The sequence below is a fragment of the Symphalangus syndactylus genome, chromosome 12, assembly GCF_028878055.3.
Source record: "Symphalangus syndactylus isolate Jambi chromosome 12, NHGRI_mSymSyn1-v2.1_pri, whole genome shotgun sequence".
In the NCBI taxonomy this organism is placed as follows: Eukaryota; Metazoa; Chordata; class Mammalia; order Primates; family Hylobatidae; genus Symphalangus; species Symphalangus syndactylus.
In genome coordinates, this window is record NC_072441.2 from 52,878,753 (window position 1) to 52,891,925 (window position 13,173).

Genomic DNA, 13,173 nt, shown 5'->3' on the forward strand with positions numbered 1-13,173 from the left:
ACTTTGGTGGCACTTGAGGAGCCCTTCAGCCCACCGCTGCACTGTGGGAGCCCCTTTTTGGGCTGGCCAAGGCGGGAGCCGACTCCCTCAGCTTGCAGGGAGTGTGGAGGGAGAGGCGCGAGCGGGAACCGGGGCTGCGCACGGCGCTTGCGGGCCAGCTGGAGTTCCGGGTGGGCGTGGGCTTGGCGGGCCCCTCACTCAGAGCAGCCGGTCCGCCCTGCCGGCCCCGGGCAATGAGGGACTTAGCACCTGGGCCAGCGGCTGCGGAGGGTGTACTGGGTCCCCCAGCAGTGCCAGCCCACCGGCACTGCGCTCGATTTCTCGCCAGGCCTTAGCTGCCTTCTCACAGGGCAGGCCTCGGACCTGCAGCCCGCCATGCCTGAGCCTCCCACCCCCTCCCTGGGCTCCTGTGCCGCGGAGCCTCCCCGACGAGCGCCACCCCCTGCTCCAGGGCGCCCAGTCCCATCGACCACCCAAGGGCTGGGGAGTGCAAGCGCAACTGGCAGGCAGCTCCACCTGCAGCCCCGGTGCAGGAACCACTGGGTGAAGCCAGCTGGGCTCCCGAGTCTGGTGGAGATGTGGAGAACCTTTATGTCTAGCTCAGGGATTGTAAACACACCAGTCAGCACCCTGTGTCTAGCTCGAGGTTTGTGGATGCACCAATCGACACTCTGTGTCTGGCTGCTCTGGTGGGGCCTTGGAGAACCTTTGTGTCCATACTCTGTCTCTAACTGATCTGATGGGGACGTGGAGAACTTTTATGTCTAGCTCAGGGATGGTAAACGCAGCAATCAGTGCCCTGTCAGAACAGACCACTCGGCTCTACCAATCAGCAGAACGTGGGTGGGGCCAGATAAGAGAATAAAAGCAGGCTGCCCCAGCCAGCAGTGGCAACCAGCTCGGGTCCCCTTCTGCATTGTGGAAGCTTTGTTCTTTCGCTCTTTGCAATAAATCTTGCTACTGCTCACTGTTTGGGTCCACACTGCTTTTATGAGCTGTAACATTCACCGCAAAGGTCTGCAGCTTCACTCCTGAAGCCAGCGAGACCACGAGCCCACCGGGAGGAACGAACAACTCCAGACGTGCCGCTTTAAGAGCTGTAACACTCACCGCGAAGGTCTGCAGCTTCACTCCTGAGCCAGCGAGACCACGAACCCACCAGAAGGAAGAAACTCCGAACACATCCGAACATCAGAAGGACAAACTCTGGACACGCCGCCTTTAGAACTGTAACACTCACCGCGAGGGTCCGCAGCTTCATCCTTGAAGTCAGTGAGACCAAGAACCCACCGATTCGGGACACAGATTTTATAGATTAAAATGCTTATATTAGAAAAGAAAAAAAGGCCACAAATTTATGAGTAGTAATCTAACTTAAGAAAGGTGCTATGGTTTAAATGTGTTTTCCAAAATTCTTGTGCTGGAAACTTAACCTCAATGCAACAGTGTTGAGAAGTGAGACCTTTAAGAGATGATTAGAGCATGAGGACTCTGCCTTCATGAATATAGATTAATGCCATTATCATGGGAGTGGGTTAGTTATCTCAAGCGTGAACTTGTTTTAAAAGTGAGTTCTGTCCCCTTTGGTCACTTGCGTGCGCTCTCTCTCTCTTTCTCTCTCTCTCTCTCCTCTCTCTCTCTCCCTTTTGCCTTTCCACCTTCCTCCATAGGATGATACAGCAAGAAAGCCCTCACCAAAGGAGGAATCTCCAACCTTAAACTTCCCAGCCTCCAGAATTGCAAGAAATAAGTCTCCACCTTTTATAAATTACCCAGTCTCAGGTATTCTGTTATAGCAGCACAAAACAAAAACAAATGGCTAGTGATGCAGGATGTTACAAATAATAACTACAGACTTATGACTAGTTACAAATATTAACTAATGCCTCATAAAAGTTGCAGACATTAGCAATATGGTAAGCCACTTTATATCTACTCTGAGAGAGAGAGAGAGAGCAGGGTTGGGGAGGGGGGAGAGAGAGAGAGAGAATGTTTCTATTTTTCCTGTATAGCTTTCTTCTCCTCCTTTATATAGGATGAATTCTTTGCTAGTAACTTTACAATTTATTCCACAACTTACAAAATACCAAGATATGATACCAAGATATGTATCTGTAATACAATAGAAATGAACATTATGAACATTATCCAGAAAAGAATGCAGAAATAGATGAGATTGTGGACCTCCCTTTTGAGGAGAGAATAAGTGAGTTTTCAGTTGAGCAAAGGGTAATTGAATTATGTTATATTGTGTTTACTTTTATGTTGTTGACGTTATTGTTCTTGTTGTTCTAGTTTTCATTGTTCTTGCTTGAAAGTTTAGGTATGGGAATAAGGTTTGAACAGATGTTGAATAGTTAAAGGAGTATTTAGTTGGCTAATTCAATGCCCATTCGAGCTCACCTCTCGTTTGTCTTCCTAGTTTTCTAAAGGCTGGAAAGTTAAAGATTCTATTTCTTAGACTCACTTGCAATTCGGGTGCAAGTAAGTGATCTATGCTCCATATCTATATAAGACAAGTTCATTATAAGCAAGAGGAAAAAAAATACATGAAGGAGAAAGAAACTGGTTCTTCTTTAGCAGGCGTAACGGTTAATTTTATGTGTCAGCTTGATTAGGCTATGGTGGCCAGTTTGGTCAAACATTAGTATAGATGGTGCTGTGGACATACTTTTAAGAATGTGATTAACATTTACAATCAGTACACTTTGAGTAAAGCAGATTACTCTCCATAATGTGGGTGAGCTTCATCCAATCAGTTGAAAGCCTTGAAGGCAATATGAGAAAACACTTTAAATGGTCAGTTTTGAGGCATGATAAATCTAAGTACTGGCAGGTAGCCTGCAGATGTAACAAACCACATGGCTCGTGCACCTAAAAAGTTACAATAAGGAAAAGGGATGTAGAGGGGGGGTCAGCCCATAAAAAGGAAGAAAGTTTCACTACTGCGAAATCGAAACTTAAGCGGGGAAGGGGACGGGGCTATAACCTCGTAAGGGGGATAATGAAATTTAGGCGATCTCCGGGAAGATTGTAACCCCATAGTTTGACCAATGAGGAACTGGGGGAGGGACTTGCATGCTAGAAGATAAATTACCTGCTGTAACCTGCTGTAACTGCGGGCCTACCAGACACACAATCTTGCAAGACCACCATTAAAAGTCTCACTTCCACTGTTCTTCGTGTCTCCAAGTCCATTCTTTGGGTTTGGACGGTTGAGTGTGTGTTTCTCACAGGCAAAGACTGAGGTTTCTCAAAGAAGAAACAAGTCTGTGTCAAGACTGCAACATAAAGACCTACCTGCTAACTTGCCCCACAGATTTCAGTCTTGCCAGCTCCCACAATTAAACAGTCACATGAGCCAATTCCTTAAAACAGATGATAGATGATAGATAGATAGAAAGATAGATAGATAGATAGATAGATAGATAGATAGATAGATAGATAGATGATAGATAGATAGATGATAGATAGATAGATAGATAGATAGATAGATAGATGATAGATAGATAGATGATAGATAGATAGATAGATAGATAGATAGATAGATAGATAGATGATAGATGATAGATAATTGTGTTCTTCTGGAGCACTCTAATTAAATAGACGTGGCAGAGCTTTTGGTATCCATTCCAGAATATCAGTGATCCAAACAGATCAAAGTAGGTGTGGTGTTTCTGCTAGAATAGCAGATAGATAGATAGATGATAGATAGATAGATAGATAGATAGATATGTTTTTCTGGAGAACTCTGACTAATTAAATAGATGTGTTAGAGCTTTTGGTGTCCATTCCAGAACATCAGCGATCCAAGCAGGTTCAAAGTAGGTGTGGTGTTCCTGCTAGAATAGTTCAAGGTGTACAGAGTGGAATTTTTTTGGCTTCATAGTTCCTGGACATGTTTTCCAGGATGAATACTATAAAATTATGTAAGCCTTGTATTTGTCAATAAATGTCATTCTCCTTAAACTAGCTAGAGTGAATTCTGTGGTCTGTAGCCCTTACCAACATATGTTTCTTATAGATAGTGATGTCCAAATCTGGAATGATCTTTTTAAAATATAACTCTGATGATGTCACTATTCTACCTAGAATCCTTTAATGATTCCTCATCAAACATAGATAGAAACCTTTACAAAGTTTCCAATACACTCTTCTTAACTCACCCTTCCAACTTGGTCTCCCACCTTTGTACACATGGTGATTCCATTTTAGTCACATCAAACTACTCAGAGTCTCAGTTGCTTTTGCATCATTTTCTCTTTCTGGAATGGCCATCACCTCGTACTCCTCCTGGTCCACATGAAGAACTGCATCTCACACTCAACTATAACTTTCTCTAGAATGATTCCTTAAAACTCCAACCAGTTAAACACTCTCTTTTATGTGCACTCCTTGTATGTGTGGTAAGAGTCATTTTCTATGCCTTTACTATTAAATGTATGTCATTATATATTTCATTTATTAATTTTCAATTCCTATCTTGCCACACACACTAGAATATGTGCTTATGAAGAACATAGAATGTATGCTGTTCATTTTTTTGTGTTTTTAAAACCTGAAATCTTACTTGGCATATAGTAGCTTCCCAATGCTTTGGTGGATTAATGAATGATTTAACTAATGTAGCAGCAGCAGTTTTTGCACATCGCAATTTTTCTTAGTCCTGGCATTTTTATTGACTCCATGGCAACAAAGTGCTTGAGTAATCTCATAGGCTATTACTCACATCCAATTGCGCTCACTAGCAAGAAGGATCATACCCAGAAGCTTTTTCAGAGAATATAGAGGTAAAAAATAACTTAAATTCATGTTGCTTATGTTACTCAAATGCTCACAGAAATATATAAAAGAATGACATTACCCAAAAAAAATGCATTGACTTCCCATCAGTGTCCATCTGCTGACTTCTGACTAATGACCAAGATCAAAGGCTTCAGAATCAAACAAACTTGGGCTCAAAACACTTCCATCACATGCTAGGCTGCAGAGATCTTAGGAAAGTTACCTAACCTCTCCAAGATTCACTTGCCTCATGTAGTAAACATAACTTATAAATACCTACCTCTACAAAATGTGATGAGAATTAAGTACATAAAATAATTATCACAGTATCAAACACATGATAAGCACTAAATGTTAGCCATACATATCATTATTATTATTGTAGCATGTTAATCAAGGAGGAATTTATAGAGATTAATGCCTGTGAAGAGAGATTTTTATAGCCCATTGAAGCATCTTTACAGTGCATACATGTATTTATTTTTATGTGGAAATAACACCTATTCCTTAATTTTGTGAAAAAATAAAATTGCACAATGAGCAACAAGAGGTCAAAGAGTAACGCCTTCATCATATACTGACTTTATATTTATTATCTGTCCTCTTAAGACAGATGTGTACTACATCATTAATTCTTATAACACTCTCAATTTGTTAGAGAATGCTCCTATGCTCTCTTTACTAATACATTCATCTATAATATTTCAGATTACCTGCTAAGAAGTGGGCATCAAGACACGAAGACTATCTCTGAAGGAAAAGGAAGACAAAAAGGGCAAAACTCACCAGGCTTCAATTAACAGAAGTGTCTTTCTCATACACTATTTTATTTTTTATTTTTATTTTTATTTTTGAGACGGAGTCCTCCTTTGACACCAAGGCTGGAGTGCAGTGGTGTGATGTGATTCTTCTGCCTCAGCCTCCTGATTAGCTGGGACTACAGGCACGCGCCATCACGCCCAGCTAATTTTTGTATTTTTAGTAGAGACGGGGTTTCACCATGTTGGACAGGATTGTCTCGAGCTCCTCATCTCAAGTGATCCAACAGCCTTGGCCTCCCAAAGTGCTGAGATTACAGGCCTGAGCCACCACGCCCAGCCCATACAGTATTTTAGAAGCAATGAACCAGACAATCTTTCTGCTGAAGTGGTCCAAGCACAGTTTTCCCTGAAGGTAAAAGTAGCCAAGTAATTGATTATAGTAATCTTTTTTAGCTACATGATTTGTTAATAAAATTAGGGACCTCAAGATTATCTGTCTCCTCACCGTGTAACAGCACCCTTATACAGTCATTAGCTATATTTGTAGTTTTGAACTAAAGTAGGAGTTAACTTGATTACTATGTTTGCAGTATCCACTTTATCTTTTCATTTTAAACTAAGTAATGTTAAAAGAGCACACTGAAAGCACTTATAACATGAAACATAATACACCCTTCCCTCATAGAAGCAGATAAACAAAACCAATTGCTCCCAAAGAAGAGGGGTTTTTAAATGAATAACTTGAGCAAACTAAAAGCAACCTGAAATCAAGTAACCACTATATCAAAGCCTAATAGCCCTTATCCTTTTTTTTTCTGGCTGTTTACAAGGCATTAGCCTGGGTGTCCCATGGTGATTCACTGACATATTGTGTCCTCCTTCTATCCTTTTTCTCTAGCTCCCTTTAAGTTAAAGTTCAGTTTTAAAGAACATTCTCCATGCAGATGGAGCATGCAGAAGAGATGAAAATCAAATTGATATGTCTTTCTAAACATGCAGATTACCTGGGAGGAAGGTATAGACAGCAAGAATAATAAAGCCTTTTTATTTAGTACCTATTAAATAGAAAGAATTATAATTATATATACTAAATTTAGTAACCCATACAATGATCCCATGGGATAGAGATCACAAAACCCCTTTTATAGATGATTTAACTAATGCTCAGAGAAATGAAGTCATTTGCCCAAATTTACACACGTAAGAAATAGCAGAACCAGTGGCTCCATTTAATGAATCCATTGTGCCCAGTGACTGATATTTCTCAAAAAGATCTTCTTATACTGATAAACTAAAAATGTACAATATTTTGAGGTAGATAAAACATATTCCAAGCCTAACATGTCTTAACATAAGCCAAATAATCCAAATGTGTAACATCTGCTCAGTTTTTTTGTTTGTTTGTTTTTTGTTTATTTGTATGTTTGTTTTGATGGAGTCTCACTCTGTCGTTGCCCAGGCTGGAGTGCAGTGGCACAATTTCAGCTCACCGCAACCTCTGCTTCCCCGGTTCAAGCTATTCTCCCGCCTCAGCCTCCCGAGTAGCTGGGATTACAGGCGCACACCACCATGCCCGGCTAATTTTTTGTATTTTTAGTACAGACGGGGTTTCACCGTGTTAGCCAGGATAGTCTAGATCTCCTGACCTCATGATTCACCTGCCTTGGCCTCCCAAAGTGCTGGGATTACAGGCATGAGCCACCACGCCTGGCCCCCTGCTCGGTTGTTTTTAAGAATGCAAGTAAGTACATTGACCCCCCATATATAATCAATAATAGTATCTAAGATAGATCTATTTTGTGTAATTATGTTAAAAAACAGATTTTCTCTTTTTGAATATTAATTATTAAACAAAAAATTATGATCTCCAATGTCAATACATGCTAATATGCCCATTATCATTGATAATACAGTACATGTTGAGTAATATGGTAAGTTCTGGACACATAGGTAAACAAAACAAGATGTGGTCCCTGTCCTTAAAGAGCTTACAGCCCAGTAAAGGAGACTGCTTACTAATTCAACAAATCTAAACTTTCCATTATGATTAGTGCCATAGAAGAGAGTTACATGGTGCTTGAGACTGGGCAAGAGGTCACGGTCAGAGGTTTCATGGCTAAGCTGAGGAAGGAAGAATATCAGTTTATTCAGTGATAAGAAGACAGAAGAGTTTTCCAGACTGAAGAAGAGCATGTGCAAAGGTCCGTTCACAGGAGGGAGGGGGCTTGATGTATGTGTAGGACTGAAAGAAAGCCAGTGATGCTAAAGAAATGAGAGCAGGCTCAGGGAAGGTTAAAGAGGGAGATGGGCCAGACCACTTAGGACCTTGCAATCTATGTTTAATACTTTCTTTTTAAACTTTAAAATGATTGAAAACCACTGAGGGGTTTCAAGTGGGACAATGACATAATATAATTTGCATTTCAGAAAGATAGCTCTGGCTGCAGGATGCACAAGGAATTGGAGAGGGTCTGAAGATAAAGCAGGCAATCAGTCAGAAGGCCATTTTTTGGTCTCTCCTAGGTCATGGTAACTGGTACTAAGGCAGTGGTGGTAGTAGAAGGAGAAAATACTAAAAAGATGTTTAGTAGGTATTAGGATGTACTAGATTGAATGCAGAAGTAAGAAAACAGGAAACATTAAAATAACTCATAAATTTTTGGCCTAAGAATTTAGTAGATGGTGTCCTTTCTAAGATAGAAGAACTGCAGAAGAATCATGTTGGGGGTTAAGGTGGTAGTTTTATATGTTGAGATTCAGACATAGAAGAGAGGTCCTTTGTGCAGCTAGACATAGGGGTCTTCATCTCTCAGGAAAACTATGCAAAACTAAAAATTGGTGTTGTCCGCATATTTTCACTTATAAGTGGGAGCTGAACAATGAGAACACATGGACACGGGGTGGGGGCATCACACACCGGGGCCTGTCGGGGGGTGGGGGGCTGGGGAAGGAATAGCATTAGGAGAAATACCTAATGTAGATGATGGGTTGATGTGTGCAGCAAACCAACATGGCACATGTATACCTATGTAACAAACCTGCACGTTCTGCACTTGTACCCCAGAACATAAAGTATAATAATTAAAAAATTAAAATAATATGAAAAAAAGAAAATTGGTGTTGTAACAGGTATTTTGAAAACAAGACATTTGTATCAAAAAACATTCTCATGTATCTGATGGCAAGTGAATTCTATTATTATCCAGTTGGTTCTATTGACGGCTCTTTTAGGGTATATTTGGGCCAGGTCCTACGTCTCTTTCTGCTCAGTTGCCTTCCTTGCCTTGATATAAAATCCTCTCCTTAGTTTCCATGTTAATTTCCAATTATAAATAGCTCAACTTGGTTTGTTCTAGAAAAATGAAGGGGCACAAACAAGACATGAAATATTTTCTCTAAATTAGAGAGAAATTATTCAAATTTTGATTAAAGAAAACTTTCAAATTTAGGTACCAATCATCAAATATCATGTATTTCTCTCTTTAATTTCAAGAATCCAAGAGTAACCTGAGGCTTAACACATAGTTGTCATCCAATGTAAAATATTACCCAGATATAATTCATGACATTAAAAAATGATTGGGCTATGTTTAGTTCTCTTTTACCATTAACCTTTTGAGTATCTATTATGCAGCCTTCTGATATCTTTTTCACATATATATTCTTCATACTGATAGGATAATGTATTTTTACTATAATTAGTTGAAATTAACTTTTAAGATTATTAAGTTGGAAATTCTATCTTCCTTTTTTGTTTGTTTGTTTTTTGTTTTGAGATGGAGTCTCGCTCTGTCGCCCAGGCTGGAGTGCAGTGGCGTGATCTCGGCTCACTGCAAGCTCCGCCTCCTGGGTTCATGCCATCCTCCTGCCTCAGCCTCCCGAGTAGCTGGGACTACAGGTGCCCGCCACCACGACTGGCTAATTTTTTGTATTTTTAGTAGAGACGGGGTTTCACCATGTTAGCCAGGATGGTCTTGATCTCCTGACCTTGTGATCCGCCCGCCTCTGCCTCCCAAAGTGCTGGGATTATTATCTTCCATTTTTGTTAAAGTATTAGATTATCCCCTGCTGTTTTGTCTGCTATTCAAATGGAGCAAAATTTGAGGAGGAAAAAAATGAAAAATTTTCTCTTAGATACTCCCCTAGAGTAAGAAAAAGGAAAAGGAAATTCAGAAAGTTCTATAAAAGATTGAATAATTTTCGTTTATCTGAGGTTTTCACTATTCCTTAAGAGCCTCAGAGGAAAGGTAGTTTCTGGTATTTGCAATATCTTAAGGAAAACTGATTTTTAAAGCACCCTAAGTATTATTTATGTAATAGGATGATCTTTTCACAAGCTCTAGGATAAAGAGGGATTTTAAATGCACCATTTTTTAATTATGCATTTGCCTAGGTCACATCTTGTACTCATTTTCTTTATTGCCAAAAAGCATTCATTACTCATTTGTAGACTAACCACTGAGATATCCAGTGAATTCATACAAACAACTAGAATTTCCATAGACAGGAAAACACTGTGTCAGAGGCTGCCAGCTACACATCATTTTAAAGAAATCCCAGCCATTTTCATTGAGTCTTATCAGATACTATAGATAACAATTAGACATGCTCCCTCCCAACTCCTCCACCTTCATCTTCTACTGAGGTTACTGAGATTTAACCACTGCCATTCATTCATTTAATATTTAATAGTTTATTCAATATTTAATACATTTATTATTTTCAGCAAATGTTTTTTGTACATATTATAACCCAGGCTTACATGAGATTTAGATACTTTTTTTATTATTACTATACTTTAAGTTCTGGGATACATGTGCAGAATGTGCAAGTTTGTTACATAGGTACACACATGCCATGGTTGTTTGCTGCACCCATCAACCCATCATCTACATTAGGTATTTCTCCTAATGCTATCCCTCCCCTAGCCCCCCATTCCCCGACAGGCCCTGGTGTGTGATATGCCCCTCCCTGTGTCCATGTGTTCTCATTGTTCAATTCCCACTTATGAGTGAGAACATGCAGTGTTTGGTTTTCTGTTCCTGTGTTAGTTTGCTGAGAATGATGGTTTCCAGCTTCATCCATGTCCCTGCAAAGGACATGAACTCATCCTTTTTATGGCTGCATAGTATTCCATGGTGTATATGTGCCACATTTTCTTTATCCAGTCTATCATTGACGGACATTTGGGTTGGTTCCAAGTCTTTGCTATTGTGAACAGTGCCACAATAAACATACATGTGCATGTGTCTTGATAGTAGATACTAAAAGGGTAAATAAGATATAGTCCTTGAACTCAGATATTAACTAGAAACAGAAATAGATGACAAAAAGAACTGCAAATACCATGCATAGATAACATATGAAAGGTGTTTTTAAAAATTTAATTGGGAGTTCATTAGGCTGAGACAGCTTCAGTGCCTTGGGTTCCTCCATAAGCAAACCAAAGCCTGATGAAAACAGCAAAATGAAATTATGCTTAGCCAATCAGAAATCATCAGCTAACCTCTAAATATCGACTTTACCTATCAGAAACCACCACTAACCTCTAACTAGGGACTTTCTATTTTAACCAATCAAATGCATTTTCTTTGTCTTTCTTCCGTGAACACCTTATAAGTTTCCTCTCTTGCCCCAGCCCCCTAACCCCAGTGGTCTGCTGCTGCCCAAATCATGAATCATTATCTGATCGAATAAACTCATTAAAATTTGAATATGCTTATCTTTTAACAAGGGTATGCCAAAGTTCAGCTGGACCAGAAGGTGTTCATCTCTGCATGGGAAGCAAAGTGTGAGCTAAATATTGGAGGATGAGCTCATTTTGTACAAATTTTAGGCAGGGGATAACATGTTCAGGTTTTCATGTAAAACAGATGAGTCTGTTGGCAGTGCGGATGATGACTGGAGCAGACTAGGACTGGAGGGAGCGCCATCACAGGAGAAAAATCACCCAGCGACATCATAGCCAGCAGGAGGAGAAAGGAAATATAAATTTTAGTTGAAACCATCTTACCAGAATAGGCTGTTTAGTATGTTAATCTAGTCAACTGAAAAAGCAGGATCTGTATCTTAATGTCTCGGCAAATGCTGGCATTCATCCCTCCCTTTGAAGTAATACATTTTGGGGCTCACGGCAGAGAGCACAGAATAAAAGAGGAAAACAGGCAAACTCATGACAATGCATTTATGCTGCACGCCGTTTCAACTGCAAGGCCCTCCCTTCAATGAATGAGCTTACTTGGCCTGGCAAATGCTCACCCAGGCAGGCAACACAGAGAGCTTCTCAGACCCACGCTTGCTGGAAGCTGCCATCAAATTTAAAACACCTGTGGCATCGCAACCAAACTGAATACCAAATCAGTCCTTTGTAAAGGAGGGAGTAGCTGCTTGGGGATAAAATACCCTCATGCCGAAAAACGTGCTGCAGAAGATGAGTTTTTTGTGCCAGCTCAAGAAGCACTGCCATATTCTGACAGCTGTGGGCTGCAACGGGGACTTAGCAAGGCTTTTAAAGCAGCACTAGGTATTTGATGTTTCTTTCTCTCTAGCTGGACAGTGAGTTGTTGGGGGCAAAGCACCATGTTGCCTGCATCTGTACCCTACCACCTAGCACCAAGTCTACAACATGATAAAGGCTAAATAAATGACTGTCAAACTGCTTTTAAAATGTTAATTTTTACATGGAAAGCCAATGCATTCGTATTTTATTGTCTTTTTTTCATAGCTTGGCCATTCAGCCATGAAGAATATTAACAATACACATCTCTATCTATATATTATTTTTTAATTATACTTAAGGACACATAGAAAATAAGTAGTTAAACTTGGATGCATTCTATAAACTATATATGCTTCATGCTCTAGCACTCTGTCCATTACATTTTTTTAGAATATTGTTTCGTTGAATCATTTATTAAGATAGAATAGCTTAGCAAGTACTTATAAACAATTTTGTATTGTGGTTCTGGTTTTTTCTCACTTTCCAAAAGCCCCATTTCAATTTTGCAGTGCTAAAGGAGATTTGAGTTCTTTTAAAATTACTTATTAATTAAGTAATAATAATTACAAAAGACGATTATTATAATTCTCAGCAACGTAACCCATGTTTATTCTAGAAAACAAACTCAACTGAAGGGAGCAAAATGAAAAGGCATTCATAATTCCACCAACCAGAGAGAACCAGTCTTAGTATTTTGTTATATACCTTTGCAGATATTTTCATTGGAAAATAAATGCAAATATAAAATTTCAGGTAGAGGGGCTTCAAGATGGCTGACTAGAGGCATATGGCACCCACCTCCTCTAAAAAGAAGAAACAAAATAGGAAGTAAATAATCACACTTCGGATAGATCACCTAAGAGAGAACGCTGGAATTCAATAGAGAAGTAACAGGAAACAACTAAAGCAAGGAAGGAGGGGGAAGCAAGGCAGGATCAGCTGGGAGCCAAGAGAGGCTCCCCAGTGTGGAAAAGGATAAGTGAGTGACCCCCCACCAGTGGTCCATATTCCCTCTGTGGACTCCTGCAATCCAAACCACAGAATAGCCCCTCAACCCACACCGGCCCTGAGACTAACATAAATAAGGAGCTGCCTGGAAGCCGAATGATGGCATTGCTCCAGAGAAGG

At 40.0% G+C, this 13,173-nt stretch overlaps 1 long non-coding RNA gene across 1 annotated transcript in view; it reads left to right on the forward strand.

Annotated features, from left to right (window-relative positions):
* Window positions 1-13,173, forward strand: part of LOC134734639 (uncharacterized) — a 72,116-nt gene that overhangs the window by 35,912 nt on the left and 23,031 nt on the right. Inside the window, exon 2 of the long non-coding RNA XR_010117763.1 lies at window positions 5,494-5,958. This is a non-coding gene — a long non-coding RNA (uncharacterized lncRNA). The remainder of the gene's footprint in view (window positions 1-5,493; window positions 5,959-13,173) is intronic.